This window comes from Podarcis tiliguerta (genome assembly GCF_965153285.1).
Source record: "Podarcis tiliguerta genome assembly, chromosome: 6".
NCBI lineage: Eukaryota > Metazoa > Chordata > Lepidosauria > Squamata > Lacertidae > Podarcis > Podarcis tiliguerta.
In genome coordinates, this window is record NC_139539.1 from 16,176,741 (window position 1) to 16,204,373 (window position 27,633).

At 43.5% G+C, this 27,633-nt stretch overlaps 1 long non-coding RNA gene across 1 annotated transcript; it reads right to left on the reverse strand.

Moving 5' to 3' along the window:
- Window positions 1-75: 75 nt before the first annotated feature.
- LOC310680471 lies at window positions 76-27,467 on the reverse strand. Its single transcript, XR_014512799.1, has 3 exons — window positions 27,416-27,467; window positions 21,913-22,036; window positions 76-171 (listed from the first exon to the last, which is right to left on the reverse strand). It is a non-coding gene; the product is annotated as an uncharacterized lncRNA (long non-coding RNA).
- Between the last annotated feature and the right edge of the window lie 166 nt (window positions 27,468-27,633).

Sequence of the window (27,633 nt, forward strand, 5' to 3'; positions counted from 1 at the left end):
ACTACTGCAGGATGAAAGAATTCTTGCTGTGAGATGAGCTTTCTTGAGAAATCCATTAAAGTTCAAGTTTGTGTATTGCATCAAGTAAAGGCTGTGCTCATTTTCCCCAGAGTAGATCACAATTTTACTGTCACTTTTGGTTTTGGGAAAATAGCATCTGCAATCAGCATCCTAAAGAAGAAGAAGAAAGTTATTTTTAGCATTTCTTGACTAATAGCTGCGTTAAGGTCCTATGAAAGGATCAAAACACTTGGAGGCCAACTTTATTTATGCTTATTTATTATATTATACCGTACATTACCTCCAAAGATAAGCTTCTGTCCCCAGGTGCTATACCCTTAAGCCAGCTTCCAGATTCAACAGAATCGCTGCACTTGATGTCTTCCCAGTTGTAGAGACTGCCCTGTTAGGACAATTGTCTGTTTGGTTGTAAGTCATTATGGGCTGCCCTGTTCAAGTGACTAACGACTTCAATAAATAAAATAACAATAATAAATGGGGCATTGCCCCACCAACCTCACACTACCCTCAGCCAGCCCCCGCCTGCCTGCCTTCTTATAAACCCAAACAGAGGGGTAGTGCTGCCTATCAGCTTTCTTATCCTGCTCAGTTTCAGTGCCACCCTTGTGGAATTCAACAGGGATGATGGAGATGAGACATGGAGTAGTTGGATCTGCCTATCATTGACTCCTGCTCCGCCTACTGATTGTGCTCCCTCCCTTCTGCCCCAACAGTCCCAGTGGACAGGAGCCACCACTGATTTCCATGCAATTCCCTGGACCTTTCTTATTCGCTGTCAAAAAGCAAGGTGAACAAAAAAGAGTTTTATTTTCTTATTCTTTCCATTAGTGGTCAACCTAACGAAAAGGAAGGGGGAAAGAAAGGAACTCTAGGTGAGTATTTCTCTGGTTTTTCCTCCAAAAGCTTTCTGTTGACTCAGAGACTTTAGGCAAGGGAAAACTGAATGCAGTCAGGCACACAATCTGGACTTAAAGAAGGCCAGTTTCAAAAAGCTGAAAGAGCTACTGGGTGTGATCCAGTGGTCAGAAATACTCATTGAGAAGGGAGTCCAAGAAGGATGGGAGTTTCAAAAAGGAGAAACACTAAAGGCCCAAATGCAGACAATACCAACAAGAAAGAAAAGTAGGAGGCATCTAAGGAAACTGGTGTGGCTGCGTAAGGAGCATACAGATGAGCTGAGAGTTAAGAAGAGCATGTATAAGAAATGACAGAAAGGGGAAATCACAAAGGAGGAGTATACATGAGTAGCCGACAGTTGCAGGGGGAAAGTCAGGTTGACTAAAGCTCAAAATGAGCTCAGGGTTGCAAGAGAGGCTAAAAATAATTTTAAAAAAGGTTTCTTTGACTATGTCCGAAGTAAGAGGAAGAACAAGCAAGTGACAGGTCCTCCATGTGGGGAACATGGAGAAATGCTATTGTGCGACAGAGAAAAGGTGGAACTACTCAACACCTACTTTGCCTCTGTCTTCACGCAAAAGGAAAATGATGCCCAACCTGGCGATAACAGAATAAATGATGCAAGGAGGGAGCTGCAGCCCAAGATAGGAAAAGAGGTAGTAAGGAAACACCTTGCTACTTTAAATGAAATCAAATCTCCAGGACCTGATGAGCTGCATCCAAGGGTACTAAAGGAGCTTGAAGGTGTAATTTCAGAGCCTTCATCTATTATCTTTGAGATTTCTTGAAAATTGCAGGTCCCTACAGACTGAAGGTGGGCAAATGTTGTCCCCATCTTCAAAAAGGGGGGAAAGGAAGACCCAAGTAACTACCAACCAGTGAGTTTGACATCGATACCAGGGAAGATCCTAGAATAGATGATTCAACAGTCGGTCTGTGAGCATTTAGAAAAGGATGCTGTGATTACTAAGACCCAGCAGGGGTTTCTCAAAAACAAGTCATGCCAGACCAATTTCTTTTCTTTTCTTTTCTTTTCTTTTCTTTTCTTTTCTTTTCTTTTCTTTTCTTTTCTTTTCTTTTCTTGATGGAATTTCAAACTTGGTAGATCAGGGAAATGCTGTGGACATAGTGTATCTTGAATTCAATAAGACTTTTGACTAAGTCCCCCATGATATTCTTGCAAGGAAGCTGGTAAAATGTGAGTTGAATGAGGTAACTGTTAGGTGAATTTGTAGCTGGTTGACTGACCAAACCCAAAGAGTACTCATTAATGGTTCATCATTATCCTGGAAAAAAGTGACAAGTGGGGTGCCTCAGATTTTTGTCCTAGGCCGGTTGTTGTTTAACATTTTTATAAATGACTTAGATGAAGGAATTGAGGGGATGTTCATCAAATTTGCAGATGACACCAAACTGGGAGGGGTAGCTGATGCTGCAGAAGACAGAATCAGAATTCAAAATGACCTTAACAGATTGGAGAACTGGGCGCAAGCTAACAAAATGAATTTCAAAAGGGACAAATGTATGGTTCTGTACTTAGGCAGGAAGAATCAGATGCACAAGTACATGTGAAAAGGATCTAGGGGTCTTGGTGGACCACAAGATTAACATGAGTCAACAGTGTGAAACGGTGTCTCCAAAAAATCTTACACATCACTAGGGAAGACAGGCGAACTAATATCAGTGTACTGGATGAAGCAAAGATCACCAGTGTTGAAGCAATGATTCTTCAACATCAACTTCGTTGGACTGGTCATGTTGTGCAGATGCCTGATTATCGTCTTCCAAAGCAACTACTCTATTCCGAACTTAAAAATGGAAAGTGTAATGCTAGTGGTCAACAAAAGAGGTTTAAAGACTGTCTCAAGGCAAATCTTTAAAAATGTAGTATAAACACTGACAACTGGGAAACACTGGCCTGTGAGTGCTCCAGTTGGAGAACAGCCTTTACCAAAGGTGTCATGGACTTTGAAGACACTCGAACTCAGAACGCAAGGGAGAAACGTGCTAAGAGGAAGACACACTTGGCAAATCCACACTGTGATCAACTTCCACCTGGGAACCAATGTCCTCACTGTGGAAGGACGTGTGGGTCCAGAATTGGCCTCCACAGTCATTTACAGACTCACTGTTAAAACTGTGTTTATGGAAGACAATCTTACTAGGCTACAAGTGATCGCCAAAGATAAGAGAAGCAGCAGCAACAACAAAAAAGCTAATGCTATTCTAGGCTGCATCAACAGAGATATAGTGTCCAGTTCAAGGAAAGTAATAGTACCACTCTATTCTGCCTTAGTCAGACCACACTATGGGAATACTATGTCCCATTCTGGGCACCACAATTTAAGAAGGATGTTGACAAGCTGGAATATGTGCAGAGGAGGGTATAATGAAGGTGCCAGGCAATCCTCCCTGGGGAGAACATTCCACAGATGGGGAGCCACTGCAGAGAAGGTTTGTTCTCATGTTGCCCCCCTCCAGACCTCTCAAGGGGGAGGCACATGAAGGAGAGCCTCAGAAGATGATTTCAGGGTCCAGGTAGGTTCATATGGAAAGAGGTATTGCAGTCCTGAGCCGCAGTTAGCACTTGGTGGGATGATATACATATGTTACTGTACAGTGGTACCTCTGGTTACATACTTAATTCATTCTGGAGGTCTGTTCTTAACTTGAAACTGTTCTTAACCTGAAGCACCACTTTAGCTAATGGGGCCTCCTGCTGCATGATTTCTGTTCTCATCCTGAAGCAAAGTTCTTAACCCGAGGTACTATTTCTGGGTTAGTGGAGTCTGTAACCTGAAACGTATGTAACCCGAGGTACCACTGTATCTTGAAGATGAATAGAATCTTAGAGTCCTAGAATCTTAGAATCCTAGAGAGCTAGTGTGGTATAGGGGTTATGAGTGGTAGACTCGTAATCTGGTGAACAAGGTTCGCGTCCCCCCTCCTCCACATGCAGCTGCTGGATGCTGGTCACACTTCTCTGAAGTCTCTCAGCCTCACTCACCTCACAGAGTGTTTGTTGTGGGGGAGGAAGGGAAAAGGAGATTGTTAGCTGCTTTGAGACTCCTTAGGGTAAAGCGGGATATCAAATCCGAACTCTTCTTCATCTTCTTCTTAAGGTAAGGTCTGTTTAGTTAGCTTTGGCAGTTAGTAATAAAGGTTTTCCCAGTAGTGATGTATGGAAGTGAGAGCTGGACCATAAAGAAGGCTCATCGCCAAAGAATTGATGCTTTTGAATTATGGTGCTGAAGGAGACTCTTGAGAGTCCCATGGACTGCAAGAAGATCAAACCTATCCATTCTTAAGGAAATCAGCCCTGAGTGCTCACTGGAAGGACAGATCCTGAAGCTGAGACTCCAATACTTTGGCCACCTCATGAGAAGAGAAGACTCCCTTGAGAAGACCCTGGTGTTGGGAAAGATGGGGGGCACAAGGAGAAGGGGACGACAGAGGATGAGATGGTTGGATAGTGTTCTCGAAGCTACGAACATGAGTTTGACCAAACTGCAGGAGGCAGTGGAAGACAGAAGTGACTGGCATGCTCTGGTCCATGGGGTCATGAAGAGTCGGACACGACTAAACGACTAAACAACAACAATAAAGGTTAAGTTCAGTTCGTCATTGTTGTACAAACACGTGCGCTTACTTAGAATCATATAATCGTAGAATTGTAGAGTTGGAAGGGACCCTGAGGACGATCTAGTCCAACTCCCTGCAATGCAGGAATATGCAGCTGTTCCACATGGGAATCGACATTATCAGCACCATGCTCTAAGCAACGGAGCTCTGTTTGATATCTGTTTAATACTTGTTATTAAAATGTCTGTCCTAAATGGCCCAATGGTCCATATGATGTTGAACTCCAGTCCCCATCAGCTGCAGCATGGCCAATAGTCAAAGACGATGGGCGTAGTAGTTCAGCAACCTCTGGCAGGCCACACATTCCCTGTCCCTGAACTACAGTGTAACTAAAGTTGCTCTCCTAACCAAACTTAAGGAGTAACATTAGATTACTTGCTTCTGAGTATGCATGCATAGGATTGCTCTGCTGGTTTGTTTGTTTCTTTTAAAAAGACTGTATATTGGTTCCAAAACCTTTTAGGATTTAAAAAAAAATAAAGTTTTGTAAAAACTAACACCACTGATCCTTTCTTTTTCTTTTCTTTTCCTTAAGTTCCAATATTTATCCTCTTCTTAGACAAAATATTATGTCTAAAAGACAGGTTAGTAATATGCAGTACAACTGCTGTGTGTTCAAAGCTCTACATGCTCAGAATAGACAAGCAGAGGGGGGGAAATCAAACCACATCAATTGACAATGATTTCTTTTACAGGAGTGGAGTTGAAAAGGAGTCAACTGCATCGCTCACCAAAAAGCCTGGAACAAATAATGCAAAAACTTTGCACGATGTACTTGAAAAGAAGAACTCAAACGTTATTGCTTTTATTGTCGCATTTGTAGTCGATGTGCTTCTTCTCCCCCAAACTTTGTTTCCATGAAAACTAAATGACACCTAGAAAGTAACCTCTTTCAGAATAGAACTCAAGCAAAAAGAAATTGGATTTCTCCCCACCCACCCCCACTTTGCTTGCTTGGTTGCATAACAAAATTGCATCCCCTGTGCAGAAAGGTCTATAAAATGTTAATCGTAACGATAAACTTTCCATAAAATGTTTCAATCAAGCCATTAAAATTTCATACCAAGGATCTAGCTCTGTTTCTCTCTATACTATATTTGAGCTAGTCCATCATCTCACTATTTTCATTGGCTGTTTCCCAAAGCTCTAAAGGCAGGGGCAGCAGAAGGAGGAGGGAGCAAGAATAAATAGGAGGGGATTCACATCTGTAGTAAATGACCTGTGGAGGGGTTAAGGAAAGAATTGGGGAGGGGGCTCTATGTGGTGACAGAGAGGGATGGGGAAGGGTCAAGTGGCTACACTATTTGTTGGGAAATAACCTGTGAATGCCAATTCATCCTGAAGTCCCACATGTGTGGGGAACTACAAGAAAAATGGGTGACTCCTGAATTCAAAAATATTTTTGAATTCTTGACTCACTCTTTAGCAAAAAACCCACAACCTCCATCAGAGTTTAAAACACAAATCTATGCAGCATTTGCAAAGCACAAAAATATAGATTGTTAGACCTTTGTCCCAGTATTGAGCAGTTAAAATGCTGCTCCCTGACCTATACCCCTCTCAGAGCAAATAGACCACAAACTTGAGTAAGTTTAAATGCTTTACTTACAGTACCCATAGGTCTCACTCAAGCACCATTCAGTGCTACAGCAGAAACAGCAAAGGCAAAGGCAAATACCAAAAGTATTTTCAGACATGGAGTCTGGGCGTGGGAGCTCATGTGGTCTGCTCAGCTTACATGATTTAAGTGGGGGGGGGGGGACAGGAAACAAACAATACTTCCTTCCTCTCCAAAGGGGGGAGGCATGACCTAGCTGTACCATCTCTAGCAATTTACACTTCTGTGGTCTTTAACCCCTTCATTTACTAACTAGCATAGATATGCATTGTGAGTTTTGACTGCAAAAACTCCCACACTATTTGTGGGGCTAAACGTGGCATTTGGAGGAGTGGAGGAGGAATATGGGAGGTAGGGAAGAAGGTGGGTGCATGTGTGAGAGAGAAAGCTTTAGGGCTGTGGTGACAGGAGAAAAGGATGAATTTGGAGAAGATGGAAATGGATGGATTTAAAGGATGTGGAGCCCTCAAATATTTCATAGTATCTTCACACAATGCATTTCACTCTTGGCACCATTCCTTCAACATTCCTTTAGAATGGATATTAACAACAAACATCCGCATACGTATGTACAGCATCCATCAACTGAACTTAACCTGCTCTACATGCTAACTGAAAGCCTTGTTCTTACAGTTCTATTTATCTTAAAGATAATGTAACATGTAGCATTGTGGGAAGTATGTTCAAAGAGAGCAGCAGCATAGGAGAGAGGAAGAGTCATGGACTTGAGAGTGGTCTGTGCGCAAGGGAGAGCTGAGATAAGGAAGGAGGAGGAGGAAGGCGAAGGCAAGATGGGGTACAAAAGAAAGTTGAAAAAAAAGCAGGAGTATGAAGCATGGAAATGGAGGTGGAGATGAAAGGGGCAGCGGAATAGGAAGAGACAGTGGCTTCATTAGTGGGCAGAACTTGAAAAGGTTATTAGTGGTTACAATGTGTGGGAGAAGGAAGAGGAAGGAGGTACTATTATTGGGGAGCATGGCAAATTAGTTCACATTAACTAGCTCTGCCTCCATTCTTCTCTCCTCATCCCACCCCCAATAATCTCTTGGTATACACCTCAAGCAGTGTCGGCTACCAACTCATGTCCTCAGTGGAAGAAACAAAAGCCTTTCAGCTTCCATGCAAACTGTTAGCTCTCTTTCTCCTTCCTGTTGACTGGGTATTTCCCTTCAGAATATGGAAATGTTCTGACAGGGCAGTGGGAGTTACAAGCTTTCCTTGAGTGCCTCAGGCTAATGGTGCATTTCTGATGAGCGACTGGTCATCCTTTCAATTCCCCCCACATCTAAACAAGCAAAATACAATTCGTACTCAGCCTTAGAGCTTTGTATGCCTTACGAAGACTGTGAACCACAAGGCAGAGTTTACTCAGTGTAATCGGGTTACCTGAAAATACCTCTCTTAACGAGTTTTACTTTATTCCACAAGTCCTCCAGACTATGGGATTTATATAAGCACAGCAAGTAACCTTGTTCTGGGCAGACAAGTGCACATTTTTACATCACCGAAACAGTGAAGCTTACATTTAATTTGGCTTGAGTACCAAGGCTACATTTGCCCTTTCAGAGAAGATTGGAATAAGCCTGAACTAAGCCAGGTTAAGCAGCAGCAGGATTTATCATGTTCTGGTAGGTGCTGCACAAGAAGCAGCCAACATGTTTGAAATTGTCACACTCAAGAGGCCCAGTTTCAGACGTGAAGGTAATGTTCCTACAGTGCCGACCTACACATTGTCAAGAAAAAAGGTGGGGTTTTGCATAAAAGCTGCATATTCTAATTCATATGCATTGACACAAATTTAGAAATAACCATTGTCATACTTCCTCCACACCATCCTTTTGATCCCAGTGAGCTGCAGAACCCCAGGGTGTCTGTTACCTTCAGAGACCTGCTGGTGAGCCCTTGGGACTCCTGCCATGATTGGATCCCATCCTGTTCTGTCTACTTGCTTGCTGTATTGTTAGCCCAAACCTATCACTATCTTTCTCCCCTTTCTTCATGTAACTTGTCACTGATGTCACTGGCTCCAGATCTTCACCTAAATACTTTCTCTGTTTCTACCTACTTCCCCTCTGCCTGTCCTTCTTCTCCCATTCTCCTCCCCCCCCCCCTTTCAATTTCTCCTTGCCTTTGACTTTTACCTCTCACCCATCTCTCTCTCTCTCTCTCTCTCTCTCTCTCTCTCTCTCTCTCTCTCTATCTCTCTCTCTCACACACCCACACCCACACCCACCTCTCTTCCCTTTTAGGACCTGCTGAGATTGTGCTTCCAGCTGCTCTTCCAACTCTGGAAGAGTTGCTGCCTCACCTCCCCATTTTCATCCTGACTTCTGGTGTGTCCTCCCAGCTGGGGCACAAGATTAAAGGAGCAGCGGGTGGTTTGCTCAAACACTGTCTTCCTACATTACTTTAAACTGGAAAAAAAATACAATGCATCTTACCATAGAGGGGAAAACTCTGACCTGGTGAACTGTGTGTTTGCTGATGGGCAACCTCAAGACCTGTGCACCCTATTTAAAAATAATGCACCCTATGAAGGGAGAGAAGAGACTGCAAGTGCAATACTCTTCAAATAGAGGGCTCTTGCAAATAGACCACATGATAAAATAGCTGTTTCCCACATGAACTATCTGAAATTCCTGAGCGTCTTGGTCAGCCACTAAGGGCTCATCCATGCTTCAACTTTAACTTGCACAGTGAGACTTTCCCTGTTCCTCACACATGCACCAACTAAATCTGTTCTATGGGTCTACACAACCCTCTAGAACCCATTTGGAAAGGTGTGTGGTGCATGCTGGGAGGGGGGAAAGCACCATTGCTCAGTCAGAATTCCTTGCACTGACAGGACATGTTTGTTGGATACTGCCCCATGCACTGAAACCACACACCTCCAACATCCCCAAGCCTGAGAACATTGTGTCAGGACAAAGTGATGCTATGGAACAAGGCCTTGTGATACCATAGGACATGGGCAGCCATGTTCAGATGCCCAGCCAACTGTGAAAGCTCAGTAGGTGACCATGAACTCGTCACTCTCTTTTAACTTAACCTACCTCACAGGATTGTTGTGAAATGGAGGGAAGCTTATAAGCCCACCTGAGAACTTTGGAGGAAGAGAAGAATGAAAATGTAAATAAAGAAAGAAATATTAGGCAGGGCCCAAAGGTCTGGACCAACAGTAACGGGGAGAAAATATTGAAATTTTTGGGGAAACCCTATAATGCAATATTTTCTCTTTCAGACTGCATTTTGAAGTTGTATTTTAAAACAATATTGTTACTGCTGCAATTTTTTTAGCCCTAATATTCCAGGCAGTAGCTGATAGCCCTGAGATCCTAAATGCTTCCACACAAGAGAATCAATGATTGAGCTTCGAAAAAACAATAACTGCTCAATGTGTGAACCTCAAAGATCATGATTTGTCAGAAAGCAGATAGAACTTAAAATGCAAAAGATGCCCCCATCTCATGCTGACATTTCATTAAACCTTACACATCTAGTGTATTGCTTTTTACGGTCTCTAGCTTGTGCAGTTCATTTCTTACAGAAGGACCTCGGTAAGCATATAAAAGGAGTTATTTACCCTGAGACAAGGCAATGACAACAAAGCTGTGAAACGATTCCTTACTGACCTGCATTCCACCACCACCCCTTCTCTAACAGAGAACCAGAGTTTAATTTTGCTTTGCAAGTGTTTGGGGAACAAGCAAAACAAACAAAGGAAGAAACCATCTTTCCTCATTGGACCAAAGGGGGGAAAGAATCAGTCCAGGCTGTGAGAGGATGACATGCATCTCCCAGATTTACAAACAGTTTGGATTAATGGGCTAATGCAGAACAAGTCTATGGGCCGTTTCCCACTGTGTCCCTCTGCCGAAAGAAGGCTCTTTGGGAGCTTCCATGGGAAGAAGAGAGGGGGAGAGTGATTTTTGCAGATTCTCTTTTTCTCTTGCGGCACCCACCCCATGTCACCTCCTAGGCTATTAATTATTATTGTTATTGCTATTGCTATTACTGTATATTCAGTATATTCTATAACCCTCTGGAGTAAACTTTTTTTTTGCAGGGAAGGAGGAAGCTGCGGAAGACAAGGACAATCAACACAAACCATGTCTCTTTCCCTTACAACCTCTTCTGGTTCAACGAGCTTTGAGTTAGTGGAGAGACCCAAACCAGTCATCCGACCCTTTGAATCAGTGTTGCAAGGCATCACGGGGAGTACCATTCCAACTTTCAGGTTTCTGTCTAATAAAGATCCCAACATTTTCATTCTAAAGTCACACTGGTTTTTGGAGTTCAACATTACCTTGTCATATTTCTTTAGTAGAACGTGCTGCCTAGGCTACTTGTGGGGGAAACGAATACAACTATGCAACTCCTTGTTTGCAAGATCTGCTCCGGCTCTCAATCTGCTCCAAGGTCAAGGTCAAGGTCAAGGTCTGGATACTAACATATACTGGCCAACACCTCTCAGGATCAGGTTCCTAGAAGTTATAGGCCCAGGTTATATACTCAGTTAACTCACTGCTTTCTCCTTGAAGTCCCTAAAGTATCAGAATGTTTAATCTGCATTGTTTTTAAATCTACATATAGTGGTTGGTTTTTTGCACTGTTTCAAAAATGATTTTCATGTAAATTGCCTTGAGATTCATGCAGAAGGTAGTTCATAAAGAATTTAAAAGGGGGGGCTCTCCCATTCTGCTAGTGCAAGGGACATGTGCTGGAGGAATGGAACTTTTCATTCCCTACCTATGCACCCTCAAAATCAGCTGTAGAGGACTGGGAGACCCTTCAGATAGGATTTGGGTTGGGGCATAGGGAAGAATTTGTCCATGGAGTTTGGTCCATGAGTCTGACCAAACTGCAGGAGGCAGTGGAAGACAGGAGTGCCTGGCGTTCTCTGGTCCATGGGGTCACGAAGAGTCGGACACGACTAAACAAGAACAACAACATAGGGAAGAATTGATGCTTTTGAATTATGGTGCTGGAGGAGACTCTTGAGAGTCCCATGGACTTCAAGAAGATCAAACCTATTCCCTTCTGAAGGAATTCAGCCCTGAGTGTTCACTGGAAGGACAGAACCTGAAGCTGAGGCTCCAATACTTTGGCCACCTCATGAGAAGAGAAGACTCCCTGGAAAAGACCCTGATGCTGGGAAAGATGGAGGGCACAAGGAGAAGGGGACAACAGAGGACAAGATGGTTGGACAGTGTTCTCGAAGCTACCAGCATTAGTTTGACCAAACTACGGGAGGCAGTGGAAGACAGGAGTGCCTGGCGTGCTCTGGTCCATGGGGTCACGAAGAGTCGGATGCGACTAAATGACTCAACAATAATACAGAAGAACGGCAGAGGTGAATTCAGGGCAGTGTGACTGGTTCTGCCACACTGGATGCTGAGCCTCAAGGGTGCTTCAGGGTGCAGCAACTATGATGTGGTGAGCTGAGCAGAATGGAAGGTGAGAGAGGGAGGGGCACAGATTTTTGACCATATACATGGCACCCCTGAAATTTGAAAGGCCAAAGTCCGTTCCTGAGAGGAGAGCAGATGGAAGCCATGCTATATGGAACACTGCTTGTGTGTGGATACAAGTAGAATTGATATCCTTTGTGTTAACTGTTCCATTTTCTATTTCCAAATATTATACCAAGCCTCATGTATGGGCAGTTTTCCCACAACTCCTTAAACTCCTCTGTTCTTTAATGTCTGTTCACTATATAGCCGGTGACGATGTTACCCCTTTTATAACACAACAGTGGGTGATGACAGTGGCAAGTCCGTCAAACTGAGGGTGGAGGAGAAAGAGTTGTGGTTCATAGACCATGTTGGCCATTCTTGCCCTCTAGAACCTTCTTCAGGAAAGGCTGCTATAGAATCATAGAATCATAGAGTTGGAAGAGACCACAAGGGTCATCGAGTCCAACCCCCTGCCAAGCAGGAAACACCATCAGAACACTCCTGACATATGGTTGTCAAGCCTCTGCTTAAAGACCTCCAAAGAAGGAGACTCCACCACACTCCTTGGCAGCAAATTCCACTGTCGAGCAGCTCTTACTGTCAGGAAGTTCTTCCTAATGTTTAGGTGGAATCTTCTTTCTTGTAGTTTGGATCCATTGCTCAGTGTCCGCTTCTCTGGAGCAGCAGAAAACAACCTTTCTCCCTCCTCTATGTGACATCCTTTTATATATTTGAACATGGCTATCATATTACCCCTTAACCTCCTCTTCTCCAGGCTAAACATGCCCAGCTCCCTTAGCCGTTCCTCATAAGGCATCGTTTCCAGGCCTTTGACCATTTTGGTTGCCCTCCTCTGGACACGTTCCAATTTGTCAGTGTCCTTCTTGAACTGTGGTGCCCAGAACTGGACACAGTACTCCAGGTGAGGTCTGACCAGAGCAGAATACAGTGGCTCTGGTATGTTACAATATATCCATTACCATCTATATGAGGCAAGTCCTTTAACCGAATGCTTCTTTCCCTTTCCAGCCACACATTTAACTACATTCCAGATACATATAAAACACCCCAGCATTCCTGGATTCCATTCAAAAGGAGCTCATTATCAGTTGTGTTTCTTTCCAGAAATGACCCTGACCAAGAAATGAAATGTTAAGTAGAGGTTTTGCTAATTAGCAGAACACTACTTGTCCTTTTGCCAGACAAATCTTATTTTAAAAGCCGGCTTCAAGGGAATCACCTTTAAGGTGAAAGTGGCCAGCATCAGCAAAAGGTGAAGTCCGTGGTCAGATGTAACTCTCATTCAAGCCAAGTGCAAAATGCTTGCTGAGAGATAGAATCATAGAATTGTAAAGTTGGAAGAGACCATGAAGGTCATCTAGTCCAACCCCATGCAATGCAATAGTCTTTTGCCCAATATGGAGCTCGAACCCACAACCCTGAGATTAAGCATAGATGTCTCATGCCAGCTTGGAAATACACCAAGCAAGCTAAACCCACTGGCAGCGTCACCTGTACAGTGGAACCTCAACTTACATACGGCTCTACTTACGTACGATTCCAGTTACAACCTTCAGTAGGTGCTTCGACTGATGAACTTTCCTCTAGATACAAACAGAGACCTTGCCAGCAGCCCAGAGCTCGGTCGGCCGGCTGTGGAGCAGCGCTGGACCCTCTGCTGCCAAGGAAAGGGCTCCCATCCCACCCCCTAAGCTGTGGAAGAGGTGCCGCCTGCAAGAGGCACAGCAGGGCGCACTGCAGCCCCAAACCCCATCAAGGAGCTAATCTGAGGAAGTCCGGAGAAGAACCTGGCCTGGCAAGAAAAAAAGTGACCCTGGTCAAAATGAATCAGGTCTTTACTGACCCTTGCCCCATCCCCAGCTTGTAGCCAGTTAAGCCCACCCACCCTCAGTGCACGTAAGAAAATAATAATAAAAAAATCATCTACAATACAGTGGTAAAGGTAAAGGTAAAGGTACCCCTGCCCGTACAGACCAGTCGTGTCCGACTCTGGGGTTGTGCGCCCATCTCACTTAAGAGGCCGGGGGCCAGCGCTGTCCGGAGACACTTCCGGGTCACGTGGCCAGAGTGACGAAGCTGCTCTGGCGAGCCAGCACCAGCGCAGCACATGGAAACGCTGTTTACCTTCCCGCTATAAAGCGGTACCTATTTATCTACTTGCACTTAGGGGTGCTTTCGAACTGCTAGGTGGGCAGGAGCTGGGACCGAAAGACGGGAGCTCACCCCGCCGCAGGTATTCGAACCGCCGACCATGCGATCGGCAAGCCCTAGGCACTGAGGTTTTACCCACAGCGCCACCCGTGTCCCCAATACAGTGGTACCTCAGGTTAAGGACTTAATTTGTTCTGGAGGTCCGTTCTTAACCTGAAACTGTTCTTAACCTGAAGCACCACTTTAGCTAATGGGGCCTCCTGCTGCTGCCGCGCCGCAGAGCACGATTTCTGTTCTCATCCTGAAGCAAAGTTCTTAACCTGAAGCACTATTTCTGGGTTAGTGGAGTATGTAACCTGAAGTGTATGTAACCCGAGGTAACACTGTACTGTCTTATTTATTTTACAGTACATTGATTATTGCCTTCATTTTATGGATCTATGGTCTCGTTAGTAAAATCTGTGTTAAATTGCTGTTTTAGGGGGTGTTTTTCATCGTCTAGAACGGATCAATTCACTTTTCCATTACTTTCTATGGAAAAGTGCACCTCTACTTATGTACATTTCTAGTTATGACCGGACCTCCGGAACGGATTATGGTTGTAAGTAGAGGTTCCACTGTACAAAGGCCAGGAAAGGGGCAGAAACTAGGGATAGCCCAATTTCTCAACTTCAATTTCTCTCTGTTTCTCATTCTTCCAATCTTAAATTCAGTTCTCTACATTTCCACATCAATTTGCTTTATGGATATAAAAAATGCCCTTCTGAAAATTCATCAGCATTTGTGTGCAACTTTCTGCTAACATGCACATTTTTGCAAAGTGTATTTTCTTCTAATATTTATGTCTTCCCCACTCTAATGCATTTTGTGCTATTTTTTTTAGTGGCATGTGCATTTTTTATGCACACTTTACCTCAGCACATGCATTTTTCTACACATTGCTTGGCTACAGAATTGCATTGCAAAATTTGGAGAAGTGCAAATTTTGAAGGATGGCTGTAATTTGGCTTGAGTATTATCCAGACACTCTTGAAGGAAACTGATATTCTACATCCATTTCAGTTGCATCTTAGGCATGGTTTTGACATGGAAACTGCTTTGGCCGCCCTGTATGATGGTCTCTGTAGGGAGAGAGATAGGGAAAATGTGTCCCTGTTGATTCTCCTCAACTTCTCAGAGACTTTCGATACCATCAACCATGGTATCTTTCTGGAGTGACTGTGCTGGGGATCAGTGGCACTGTTTTGTTGTGTTTCCACAAAGGTGGTTCCTGTTAGAATTCCTGCTCCATGATTGCAGTCATGGGACTTTTATCTATCACATGATGATATATGTTTTGACTCCACAGAGTGGGAAGTGACAGAAATAGGATGTTTGTGTTACTGTGTTCCATGAAGTGGGACTATTGTCCTTTGTTCTTTTTCTCTTTGCTGTCTGATGCTAGAGAGAGAGGGAGCCATGTTGCAGTGCTCCGTGTGTGTCTATATGTAAATAAAAGTAGATTAGCCAAAATGCTGAGTTGCTGAGGTCTGTTACACATGATGCGCAAACTCTGCGGATCCCTAAGTGTGCTGGTGTTTGTTGGTATCAGTCTCTGTGATGTTTGGGCTGAAGAAGGCTTATGAAGCTACCGAACAATTGACCAGAAGGGAGGGAACATGCCAGTCGGGCATATGTCTCTGCCAGGGTCCTACTTGAGTGTAGGCTGAACTCCTGACAGTTCCTACTTGAATGGTTGTTTCCAGAGGGTGATACTAGGGTTTGGCCCAGTGGAACTTTCAAGGTGGGGTTCTTTGGGATTCTATTTTATCCCGTATGCTGTTTGTCATCTACATGAAATGTCTTAGTGGGGTCATCCAGGGTTTTGGAGTATGTTGTCAGCAATACGCTGATGGCACACAGCTCTACTCCTTTACACCTGCAGGTGAGGCAGTGGAAGTACTGGACTACCTGAAAGGCAGCAAACTAAATCTCAATCCAAAGACTGACACCCCTAGAAGGGGTGGGTGGGAAGTTGCCTGCTCTTGGTGGGGTTACACTCCCTCTTAGGGAGTTGGTATGCAGCTTGCGGGTACTTCTGGATCAGTGTTTCTCAACCTGTGGGTCCCCAGATGTTGTTGGACTACAACTTCCATCATTCCTAGCCAGCATGACCAGTGGTCAGGGATGATGGGAGTTGTAGTCCAACAACATCTGGGGACCCACAGGCTGAGAACTGCTGTTCTGGATCTTTTGCTGTCACTTGAGGCTCAGGTAGCCTCAGTGTTGCAGAGTGCCCTCCATCAGCTTCAGCTGGTGGCCCAGCTGCACCCCTGTCTGGACAGAGATAGCCTAACTTCTGTCATCAATGATCTGGTAACCTCTAGGTTGGATTACTGCAACAGGGTATATATGGGGCTGCCTCCGAAGATGGTTTAGAATCTTCCACTGGTGCAAAATTTAGTGGACAGGTTCCTCACTGGGGCAAGACGGTTTGACCTGACTTTCCAGGCTAAATTCAAAGTGATGGTTTTGACCTAAAAATCCTTAAATGGCTCAGGACCACAATACGTCAGGGACCACCATTCCTCATGTGAACTGACCTGGAGACTGCACTCATGTTCTGAGGCCCTTCTTCATGTGTCCCTTCTACGAGAGGTCCAGAGGGTAGCAACTCAAGAACCGGTCTTTCCTGTGGTAGCTCTCTGTTCACTGAATGCTCTCCCCAAGGAGGCTCACCTGGGGCCTTCACTACATATTTTTAGGCACCAGGCAAAAAAACATTCCTCTGTATCCAAGCTTTTGGCCTTTAACTATGTGGCCTTTTAGTAGTGAGTTGGATGTTTTTAATGTATTTCTCTTTCCTCTTAGTTTTAATGTATCTCTATGTGAGATTTATTGCCTGTTCTTTTGTTTGGTTGTAAGTCGCTTTGGGTTGCCGTGAGCAAGATAAAGTGACTAACAAATTGTTGAATTATATTAAAAAAATTAAAAAATTGTCCAGTAGTACCTTAGAGACCAACTAAGTTTGTTCTTGGTACAGTGGTACCTCGGGTTAAGTACTTAATTCGTTCCGGAGGTCTGTTCTTAACCTGAAACTGTTCTTAACCTGAAGCCCCACTTTAGCTGATGGGGCCTCCTGCTGCCACCGTGCCGCCGGAGCACGATTTCTGTTCTCATCCTGAAGCAAAGTTCTTAACCTGAAACACTATTTCTGGGTTAGCGGAGTCTGTATGTAACCTGAAGCGTATTTAACCTGAAGCGCATGTAATCTGAGGTACCACTGTATAACCTTTTGTGTGCATGCACACTTCTTCGTATCTGAAGAAGTGTGCATGCACATGAAAGCATATACCAAGAACAAACTTACTTGGTCTCTAAGGTGCTACTGGGGACGCGGGTGGCACTGTGGGTAAAAGTCTCAGCACCTAGGGCTTGCCGATCGAAAGGTTGGCGGTTCGAATCCCCGCGGTGGGGTGCGCTCCCGTTGTTCGGTCCCAGCGCCTGCCAACCTAGCAGTTCGAAAGCACTCCCGGGTGCAAGTAGATAAATAGGGACTGCTTACTAGCGGGAAGGTAAACGGCGTTTCCGTGTGCGGCTCTGGCTCGCCAGAGCAGCGATGTCACGCTGGCCACGTGACCCGGAAGTGTCTCCGGACAGCGCTGGCCCCCGGCCTCTTGAGTGAGATGGGTGCACAACCCTAGAGTTTGTCAAGACTGGCCCATACGGGGAGGGGTACCTTTACCTTTACCTTTAAGGTGCTACTGGACTCTCTCTCTCTCTATATATATATATATTTCGACTGTATCAGACCAACATGGCTACCTACCTGAATCTAACAAATTGTTGTTGCTGTTGCTGTTATGGAAACATGGATTATGTTGATTCACCCTTAAATGTGAAACAAATCAAATGTTATCTGCTCCTCTCCCCACTTGCCACTAGGGAAGGGCAGAGCACAACAGATTATACTTGGGTTCACTCATCCCTCTGGAATAGGACAAGGCTAGAGTGGCTCTTAAGTAATGTATTGTAGATGTTGAATGCCAGCATGATCTAGGCTCAAATTCCAAGAATGCTCTAACTGACAGAGCACTCCAGTCCAACAGAGCAGCTATCCTTCTGCACTCTCAGTCCAAAAAGCATTGCAGAGCCTTGACACTGATGCATTTAAATGCCATCCCCCCAGGAGTCCTGGAGGGAAGATACTTTAAAAAGAAAAGGAAAAAGAAATTTACCATGGAACACAAGTACTCCAGCGACTCTGGAAAGGTTGAGTCAGAGACCCATGTCTTCCTGTACTGCTCCCTTTTCTGTGGTTTGTGTTAAATCTTTATTGAATCCTTCTTATCAAATCTGTCTGGGTGTTCAGATGAATTTTATGTCCTTCTACTCCTTTTGGATAAAAATGGATCCATCACTCTCAGTGTGGCCAAATACTGCACCCCACCAGGAACTGATCCCAGACATATAATTTTTTTCTTTGGAGTTCCTGACTTTAAATTGTTGATGCCTATTTTGTTTTATTCTATGGTATTTGTATTTTTTTTAATTCTCTTTTACTCTATTATACACATTTGGAGAATGTGCTTTATGGGCTTTGTATCTTGTCTCAATACTGGACGTTGACCTGGACAATAACAAGTTGAGTTGAGTTGTTGTAGCCACCAGGGTTGGTAGCCTCCGATAGCCTTCATAAATCTGTCTGCTGCACTTATAGGACCACCCAAGTTATTGGCTAACACTACCCCTTGTGAGAGGGAATTTCATAGTTTGACTATACACCATGAGAAAAGGTACATTCTTTTGTCTGTCCTGAATCATCCAAAATTCAGCTTCATTGAGTGCCCATGAGTATTACAAGAGGAGAGAAAATGCACAGCTTTCCATGTTTAACAAGTTAAGTCATAAGACTGCCAAACCCCAGTCCTTTTGCTCCCCCTGAGATGGTTTTGCTCAGAGAATCTCCTGCCTATGTTGTTGGGGTGTTGTTGTTTTTTAATGGAAAGTAAAATATTTATTTGCTTGATACCCAACCTTCTCAGGTGCCATAATTAAGGCTGGGGGAAGATTGCATTCTGTTAAATCATTTATTGACTTAATTAAAAGGATAGCCTTAATCCCCTTTCCTTGGGGCTATGGTTTGAATAAAAATCACATTAAAAAAAGCATGAAACAGGTAATAAACCCAAGACACTGACTAGTTAATTAAAATGAGGGAAAGGGAACCTCCCTTCTTTCCTTCTATTGAGTGGTAACTGATTCCGTAATTGCCACTTCAGATGATAGCCTACCCAATGCTCCAAGAATTCTGCAATGTACTGTCCAGCAAGTGGATGGAAATGCCGTTTCAGCTGATGGCATCTGGCATACTATGGACAGTTTTTAAATAGCCTGCTGCTTGCCCATAGATGTCAAAACTGCCCATAATCTCTCTCTCTCTCCTCTATTTTCTCACCACAGTCTTTCCCCAGTTTTAGAGGGCACAATTGCTTTCTTCAGGGAAGAGTTTCTCTCTGTTTTATGTATGTTATGAATACTCTTCCCAATTAATAACCCGAACTTTCTAAGTGGCTATTGATTTTCTTTGAGAACTCAGATAATTTCATGTTTTGCTTGCTCCTTTTTAAAAGGACCTTTTAATTAAAGAAACAGGACTGCTCTAAATGTTTTAACTCTGTATGTCAACAGAAATTATCTACTGCTGTGTCAAAGAAGGGTTGGCCAGCTCTTATGAAGCCAACTGGTTACTATCTATCCTGTGCTCTCTCAGGATCTCACTTGTCATCACAAAGAAGAAGATCCAGAAAACAGGGTGTACCCTTTGAACTTTGGAACAGGTGGTGACCCAACCCCATTTTGTTAGGAGTGTTGGGTGAGGGTCTGGGAGACTATGGCTCAAATCCTCATTGATCTTGGGCCAGTCAAAGTTTTTCAGCCTAATCTACCCCAAAGGGCCATTGTCAGGATTAAATGGGGAGGGAAGGAACTATGTACATCAACCTCACTGGAGGAAAAAGGTTGGCTGTGATTGTTACAGTAAATAAATAAAGAAATATTTTAGCTTGTTCTTTGTAAGGGTTTTGTAAGCCTCCACAAGAGACCATAGCTGCACTCTAAGGTGTGTTATAGGTCTTAACACAAAGGAGAATTACTCACTAGGAATGCTTGAGGAATTTGATTTCTGTGAATTCCAGTGGAAACTGGTCAGATGATGGACTAAAGTGAAGATCAGAACATGCATTTCACACTTTTCCAAAATTTGTGTTACAGCTCTTGCCTCAGAAAATATAGCAAAATGCACTACCAAATGTGTTAAGATGCATTTAGAATTAAATATACAGTGGGATTTTTTAATTAAAACATGTAATAAAACACGTTATTTCAACATGAATTTTCATGTAAACTTTTAAGAAGATTCACAGATTAATGCAGAAACAGAATGAGGCAAGTGCATGAATAAGCATGTGGAAAATTGATATGGACCAGAAATAGACAGATTTATCCACCCGTATTCCAAATTCCTATGACTTTGAAAGCTTGGTCCAAACTTAACTTGACTCTGAAAATCTCCATTACATCCTTCAAACCCCACTGGGTCTCTCACACAGTACTTTCTTTTTTAAAAAAGTGTATTGCTAGTGTGATTTTACAGTTTAGCCACTAAGTGGCAACAGACTTGGTCTGCATCTGAGTGGGCATTTCCTATGTGGGTACTGTTTTTGTCAGAAGAAATTGAGTTCATATGTCACGTCTTCACTGGAGCCTTCTCAGCCTTCCATGAAAGAAGGAAAATCTTTCTTTCTTTCTTTTTGTTAAATCATTTTTATTAATTTTCCAATAAAAAACATCCAATTAACATATGAAATCATAATCCAATTAAAATAAATAACTAAAGAAGAAGAAGAAGAAGAAGAAGAAGAAGAAGAAGAAGAAGAAGAAGGTGGTGAATCTGATTCTTATAAACAGTTACCACAGCTACCTCAAAGAGAATTTACAGCACCAGGAAAAATGGGGCAGAGCAGAAACATGTGGTAATGGCACTTGGAAAACTGTAAAAATGCTTCTTCTTTTTCTTGAATTATAGAAAAATTCAATGAAAAAAACAAAGCAAAAACACCACCACCAAGTAAGAAGAAGCTGAAGTTTAAAATCTGCAATACTTTTTTTAAGAATACATAAAGCAGTGCAGGTGAAGAATCAATAACTTATTTCTCTCTCTTTCAGTTTATAGATGTTTAAAGATACTGTCACAATGACAACACCCTAAGGCAGCAACTTTTAATAAAACAAGCCTTTTATTTTCCCATAGTAGATTCTGGAACTACATTCCTCGCTGATTTAAGAGCATGGAGGGCTGAATATATATTACAACAGAACGGTTTACTTGTAGCGGGGTCAATATTCATTAGATTATTCTAGACTCGCAGCAAACTTCTGCAGCAACCGTATTCATACTAAGGTTGGCTACCTTTCCCCCAGTTTGGAAGTTTCAGGTGCCCTGTTTTGGGGGCTTTCAAGAGCTGACTGACGGCAGCACTTCCTTCCACTCGCACATCCAGCAGATGGAATGGGGAGTCCTATGCCAGGGATGTGATGCTGGCATCACTCTGCAGGCAGAGACTGGCAAGGCTGGGCAATGGGACACACAATCCAACATCCTTCATCTCCCCCAGGCCAGCACAAAGGGGGTTTGGACTGCAGTGTTAATGCAGAGATGTAGTGAGGAGAATTACTGTTGTTACAGGGTAGAAATAAATCTGTTATCAGAAGACGTGATGTTGTTTGGTACAGCAGCCACTAAAAATGTAAATGTCAGCTTGTTTAAAACTAGTGCTGTTGATTTTAAAGGTGATGATTGAGAGATGCCTGTGTTAATTATTTATGCTGGCCAGTTTGTATTCCTTGTATTTTGACTCCTATATAATCTGTCCCGATTGTTATGGCCTTCAGCTATGCAATAAAATTTTGATTGCCTGAATTTTTTATTTTTTATTTTTTTAAAAAAAAAGCTGCAATGACATGGTAAAATTCTCCTTGCTAGGCAGACAGATGCTCAAACAAACATCTCCCTGTGTGACTGTTTGCCTTCAGCAATAAATTACCAATTGGCAATTGGTGACTCACCTTGAATAGGATTGCTGCATCTGGGGACATCTTACCCAACCACCCTAGTTTCTTGATGGTAACATGGAGAGTTGTTCTTCCCCTGGGAGATCAAGCAAGCAGCAAAACTGGTGAGGGGTGGGAACTGAAGGTAAAACAGAGATTGAGACTTGACACAGTAAGCGTAGACATGTCTACTCAAAAGTAAACCCAGCTGAGTTCAGTGTGGCTTATTTTCAGGAAAATGGATGTAACAGGGACAGCTAACCTGTGGCCCTCCTAATGTTATTGAATTCCCATCAGACCCATCCAACACAGCCAACAGTCAAAGATGATGAGAGTTGCAGTCTAACAACATCTGCAAAATCACAAGGTTAGCCACTCCTGGATCATTTTGCAGCCCTAAGAGAGGACCACCCTATGGAAGTAGGTCTGCGAGACTTGAGAATGACTGGTGGGAAATTTGGTGGGAGCTGGAATGGAAGATCACTATCAAGAAATAGGAACAAAGGTAGCTTTCAGATTGCTGCATAGAATGAGACCACATCTGCACATTTTAAGCATGACATGTACCAGCTTCCTTATTTTTAGTTCAAATAATTAGACCATGGAAGGTAGCATCATCAGCACCGACTGGTAGCATCCCTCCTATCATTCAAAGAGAAGTCTTTCCTAGAAGTACTTGGAGATGCAGTTGAGTTGAACCTGGCAGCTTTTGCATACACATGTGCTCTACCGCCTAGCTGCAGCCTGCATCCCGCTTGCCCTAGAATGGATGTTCCTACCCATTGCCTTATCGCCTGTTCCAGATAGTTGACTTGGCTCATCTCTCCTATTCTTCTATATTGGCTCCTGCCAAGCCCTGTTTGCTTGCCTCTGGTGCCAGCTGCCCCTTCAAGCCCAGATCTTGTCCAGAGCCACTCCACAACTGTGCTTGGCCCTGGCTGTTAATCGCTGCCTTTGATCTGATACATGATGGCATCCGAAAGAAGAAAGTGAGGAAGCAAAGAGCTTCCTTTCATTTCCAATTGTGCCAACAGCAAGTCTCGGATATATCTTAATAAGTTATATCCCATGAACTCGCTGAGTTATCTGTTGCATTTAAAACACCTTGTAATCAAGTCCGCCTAGTATTGTCATCCGTGGCACTTTATTAACATGGTTTCTGATGGGTTGTTTGTTATTGCTGGGTTTCAAAGCCTGATTGCATGGAGAGATTTGCATTATCTGTTGGAGGACAACAAAGGAAGCCAGTGTTGTGGTTCTTTTGTTAGCCGCTCCTAAGAAGACAACAGCGGGGTGCTTGTCATTTCACAGCTGATTGTAATGTTCAGCATAAAAAGAAAAACAACCCAACAACCAAAGGAAATGCTTAATGATTCATAGATTTCCTGCTTTTATGCGATAGTAGAGTTAGATACAAACGCCTTGAACTTTTGCAGTTCTTTTTTAAAACATATTGTAATCAAGCCTGAAAGGAAGATCTATTTCCCAATTGTGAACTGCTTGATTGTAAAATTCAACACCCACCCCCCCCCAAAAAAAAAACCAAGCCAAAAGGGACCTGCAGAAGTTGAAGGAACAAACAATGGACCCAGTCTTTGTTTCCTACTTTTTAAGTCACCAGGAGTTTACTGCAACCACTTCATCTGTTAATTACTTCATCTCTGAACTGCTCGGGATGTGGGTGGCTCTGTGGGTTAAACCACAGAGCCTAGGGCTTGCTGATCAGAAGGTCGGCAGTTCAAATCCCTGCGATGGGGTGAGCTCCCGTTGCTCGCTCCCAGCTCCTGCCAACCTAGCAGTTCGAAAGCATGTCAAAGCGCAAGTAGATAAATAGGTACCACTCCGGCAGGAAGGTAAACGGTGTTTCCGTGTGCGGCTCTGGTTTGCCAGAAGCGGCTTAGTCATGCTGGCCACATGACCTGGAAGCTGTACGCCGGCTCCCTCGGCCAATAAAACGAGATGAGCGCCGCAACCCCAGAGTCGTCCGCGATTGGACCTAATGGTCAGGGGTTCCTTTACCTTTACCTGAACTGCTCATGCTGCTGGATAGCTTTGGGTGTGACAATGGTTTGGACGAAATAGGAAGTGCAGGTGACAAACTATTCCTGTTTCACCATCTATCTCTTGGATAAAAAATATAACTTGACAAGAAACAACTGAGGAAAATGAAACTTTGGGAAATCCAGTGGAGTACAATGGCAAACTCCTGTGTTATTTCTGTCCTGAACAACAGTCTCAAAACAGCAAGTGATCAATATTTCCTGCAATACCTGCTTCCAAATGGGTGAGTTAAAAATGGAGTTTCATTAATTGAATCCCCACTCTGTGCATGGCTGGCTATTTGTTCAGTTCAGACTCTCTGCATTATCTAAGCCTACATTTGCTGATATCAAAACATATCGCTATGGAAGAGAGATGGGCAGTTGTCGTCATTTCAGTAAATGGTCATGAGATCCTAGAAGGTGAGGCACCTTTGCTATCTCCTGCAGGTTTTCCTTTGACATCTGCACATAAATACTAGCAGAGACCATCAGGAAACGCTTCAAGGTTGAGAGGGGAGGGGGAGAAGCCTCGGACAGTGCACTTGATCAAAGTCAACCGCAGTGTCAAGAGATGGTCATTATTGCCTAGTAGATTTATAGCTTAGGTCCAAGTAAATTACTTTGGCTTTTCTCGAAATTCAGCTGCTTCTGTCTTCCCCACACCTCCTCCACCACCACTCTAAACTGCAAACACTTCAGATGTCACTTTGTTGGATTGGGATCCGGCTTTTTGCTTTTGTTATAATTATGTTCGTAATTGTGTTCTGCCGAAAAACAATAAAGATTCTGAAACCGCGCCTCAAATACTGGCAGATTTACTGCGGTGCAGATTTAGGGTTTGCCTTTAAGGTGCCCAGAGACACTACTCAGTGTAGGTTTTATTGTAGGAGACTGAGTACCCTGCCTCTGAAAATTGTTTTGAACAGGGGTGGGACACTAGATCCCATATGGCTTCCCACCTGTCAATTGCCTGGCATTACAATGACATTCATTGACCCATTGTGGCCCATGCAGTTTGAGCCACATGGGCCAAGGTGTAGTGACCACTGACCATCATTCCCTTTTGGCACAGCCATGGCTTTACCTGCCCCACAGGTAAAGGTGGGGAAGGTGGATGTGGCTTGGCTGAAGCAAACTTACAGGCCTAATGGGGAAGCTGGGTGGGTCAAATTAGGCCTGTTGGCAAGAGATTCCCCCACCATTAGCTTTTCATGTTGCCAAAGTAGACAAGGCTGCGCTAGCTGGGCAAATATTCTGATCTGTTGGTAAAGTATTTATGTATATGGAAAGTGATCGTATTCATGTTTCCACATTTGAAAATAATAGGCACTTGTCCCCAACCTTACTCTTTCTAATTATCTTTATTTGCTTGTAAGCATTTGAGAATAAAGAATAGTTTGAAGGTTATTGCAGTCAGGTGGAAGAATGAAGACTATGAAAGAAAGAAAAATGTTTCATTGCTAATGGCAGAGGAACACCCCACATAAAGTGTTGTTAGTCACACTATTTTTACTATAGGTTCTTTTTTTCTTGAAAACTCTGCAGTTGAAGCAGCAAAGCAGTCCTTTTAAAAAAGAAAATTAAAAAAGAAGTGTTTGGTCTTATCCTGAGGTCAACAACTATGTTTATTTGCTTCTCAGAGCTGGCATGCAGAATATTTTGCTAGATGAATCATACGTGGCTTCTCATGATAAAGGACATGAAATCCTACTGAAGTAAAGAAGAATCTTCTATAGAGGACAAGAAAGAAATCTTCAGATTTTGAATTTGGCTGAGTGGACAAAAGTCCAGAAACATTCGCTGTGGTAGCCCTTAAGATGTGCAGTTGGCTCCCCACAAACGTACATCTACCACCTTCATTGTACAGCTTTTGTTTTATGTTGTATGTATTTGAATGTCATCACACAACCCCTAATGGAGGATTTGTAGTGCTGCATCACAAGACTGGGCCTGCAAGTCAGGGCACAGTAGGGGTGAGGGCAGGTTGCGCAACATGGCATGGTAGTGAGGCAGGATGTACACTGACATGGGAAAAGTGGTGGTTAAAACAACAGCGGATGCTTTGAGTAAAGCAGGGTTGAAGAACACTGAGAGGAAAATGGCAATTTTAAACAACAATATATGTTTGCATAAATTAGGGAATGAGGGTCACTAAGAGGAAAACAGTTATTTCAAAAAGCAGCAGATGTTTCAGTAAACCAGGGATGTAATGTCACTGAGAGGGAAAGAGTGGTGATTTTAAACAATGGTAGAGGTTTGAATTGAGTTGAGGAATTATACCAGAAAGATATGGAGGTCTCGTACACCCCAGATAGTGTGGTTGCTGACCTTGAGCCAGACATCCTGGAGATTGAAGTCAAATGGGCCTTAGAAAGCACTCCTAATAACAAGGCCAGCGGAAGTGATGATATTCCAGCTGAACTATTTAAAATTTTAAAAGATGATGCTGTTAAGGTGCTATACTCAATATGCCAACAAGTTTGGAAAACTCAGCAGTGGCCAGAGGATTGGAGAAGGTCAGTCTACACCCCAATCCCAAAGAAGGGCAGTGCCAAAGAATGTTCCAACTATCGCACAATTGCAGTCGTTTCACACACTAGCAAGGTTATGCTTAAAATTCTACAAGGCAGGCTTAAGCAGTATGTGGACCGAGAACTGCCAGAAGTGCAAGCTGGATTTTGAAGGGGCAGAGGAACCAGAGACCAAATTGCAAACATGCGCTGGATTATGGAGAAAGCTAGAGAGTTCCAGAAAAACATCTACTTCTGCTTCATTGACTACGCAAAAGCATTTGACTGTGTCAACCACAGCAAACTATGGCAAGTTCTTAAAGAAATGGGAGTGCCTGATCACCTCATCTGTCTCCTGAGAAATCTTTATGTAGGACAAGAAGCTACAGTTAGAACTGGATATGGAACAACTGATGATACCTTGTTTTGTATTTCTTACTGTTATGCTGGGAGAACGGAAATTAGAACTTTTCACTTCCATCCTTTGTTCTGTTCTCTCTCGGAGCTGATGAGAGAAGACACACACCATGATTCTTTTATTTTGAAGCTGTTGTCAGGGCGTGCAGGAGCCAGGGCTTTCCTAAGTTTTTTCTGAAGAGGCAAGGCAAGGTGAGGCTGACTCACAGCACCTGGTGGCAAGAGCTGGGAAGGGATATAAGGTCAGCATTTCCCTTTGGCTCTTTGCCACAGCAACACGCTTCCTGCCTTGCTGCGTTTGGTTTCCTGACTCCTGGTTTCTTGATCCTCAGACCCTTGACTCCTTGACTCCCGGGTCTCTGATCCCTCGGACCCTTGGCTTCCGAACTCCCGTTCCTGCTACCTCCCCGCCATCTTGCCCCCGGTCCCGACATCCTCTGCCAGGATTTCGACTGCCCATAAACTGGACCGTGACAGCTGTAAATAAAAATTCCATGCCACATTCCTACCAATCCAGTTTTCGCTTACTTTGCTAATGCATGCACACACCTCACAGTGTTGTTGTGGTGTTTCCTGAACTCCTGAACTCCAGACGTTTGGATGTTCTGTTACGCTGTTCCGGAGGGTGTTGCAGGCTCGTATTTATCGATATAGGGGAAGTCAGAGAATGAGAAAAAGAACTAAGCAGAGCCTGAATACTTATATGCTGTCTTTTGTGTGGTTAATGTAGCAGTTCCTACCCACCTCATGTGAGCAGTTTAAGTGGC